This window comes from Electrona antarctica (assembly GCF_951216825.1).
Source record: "Electrona antarctica genome assembly, chromosome: 18".
Classification (NCBI taxonomy): Eukaryota; Metazoa; Chordata; class Actinopteri; order Myctophiformes; family Myctophidae; genus Electrona; species Electrona antarctica.
Genome location: NC_136799.1, coordinates 13,722,876 through 13,724,982, shown reverse-complemented (window position 1 = coordinate 13,724,982; position 2,107 = coordinate 13,722,876).

The window sequence follows — 2,107 nt, the reverse complement described above, 5'->3', positions numbered from 1 at the left end:
CAAGCAGAGAGGTTAAAGGAACCGCCTGGCCACTGTGCTGACGTTTAATCTCCCACAGGGTTGAAATGACGGTTAAATGAGCATTGACTGAATGATTCTGCCTGCTTTGTAGCTTTCATACAAGCGGAAATTGAGGTAAAGTGCTTTGACTTTGGCCAACGCTTTGTAATGTATGACAAAGCACAGAGCTTCCTGGCTGCTACTCGCAGATTGTCGTCAATTATTAGGGGTTCCAGGTGCAACGCATTCCCGAGTTTCCCCGAGGTTCTCACACCACACGTGCATTGAATGAGTGAACTCACTGACTTAATATAATATATCTAGTCATTTTACAGTTAGCTGAATATCACTTGTGGACCAATGAAGAGTTAGAAATCCACTTTTTCAAACATTTGACAAAAGAAGAAATTGGAGACTTTCTGTTACAAGAAACGCCAGCACACAGCACAGATAACATCGTTAATTGTCAATAAGTGGAATGTTTTCTATAAAATCACAATTTGCCCTGCGAGTAGTACAAATGTATGGATGTGTGTGGTCTCTAATTTCCACAAACCATTTATAGCCATCACTCTTATTGAGTTATTGATGTAATTTAATTGGAAGCATAATAAACATGTGGGTGTTTTTCTCAGAGAAAAAAATGTTATGGATATGTCTATTCGGTCCACATGTCTTGGCCTAAATAGGCATATCCTTAAGAACCTGGGCCAGTGCAGAGGAAGGCATTTATTTTGTTACGTGAGTAAACAACAGCTTTTATTAGTTTTCCACTCTCTGCAATATTATCTATTATTACCTGCTATACTTAACCTTCAATATCCCACAATCAATTTAGTGTATTATTAAATCCAGTTTGCAGCCAAAGCAACAATATTAACATTACAGACTACTTGCCAAGTGTAAAAAAAATAGATGATATTTAGGCCTAATTATAGCTCCTTATCCAGGCCTCAGTCAACCCCAGGCTTGACAATTGCAAATCTCTCATAATTGGCCTCCCTGGCATGCTCACTGAAGCCCCTCCAAATGACCCAAAATGCTGCAGCATGCCTCGTATTCAACCTCCCCACATTTTCACATGCACTGGTGATGGCCTGGCTGGCCGGCTACAAGGCAACCAAAGGCATGGCACCCCCATACCTTGAGGACATGAACAAACTCCACAACCCTTCCCTCTCACCTAGATCAGCTAAGACAAGAACTTGGTTGTTTTGAGCCTTCCCTAAAACAGAGTCTAGACAACACTCCATACAATCCTAGACTCTTTTCCCTCCTGGCTCCCAAGTTGTGGGATAAACTCCCCCCTTGCAGTCAGAACTGCAGACTCACTCCCAATTTTCCAATGTAGTCTAAAGATACACTTCTTTATAGACTCCACCTCACCCCCTAGCCTCATTGTGTCCTATCTTGTCCCCTTTTTTCAATGAATACAAATTTACTATGCAGATGTTGATTACTTGGACACATTTTTGTTATTTGGATATTTGTTGTTGTTTTTCTTGAACCACAAATGTTAAGAATGTTATTTATATAGCATGTTGTTTGGTTCGATTTTACCAGGTATCATAGTTTATTTTAAGCACAACATTGTTTGCACTCTTTTGTTTGTGGACTTGGGTTCATGCTTAATCTGATCTTGCACTGATAAGAGTGTCTGCTAAATAACTAAATAGTAAATTGCAAATGATGATGCAACAATTTTACTATGTTATTAAGAGACATGCAAGTAAGACCAGTCCTGGGAAAGTTCGGTCATTATAATTGACCAATAGTGTGAGACACTTGACTCACCCCCTCTGGCATACTGCTGAATCTAATACTGTCTTCTACATACAGGAAAGGAAATCACTGAGTCACTATGAGTGAATCTTGTTATAAGATGTCTCGCATAGTAAAACGATGTGCATAGAGTTTCTGGAGAGGGGATAGATGCAAATGAGGAGATTCAGCGACCATCTCCTGAGCAAACTTCACGAGCTCATGGCGGTGGCTTCAGGGTCATTCCATCAAACCTGGCATTTAAATTCCCAACTCAGTTGACTGGAGCCAAAAGAGATCATTCCTTCAAAGTAACGATCACACCAACACAATTTCCAGCAGAATG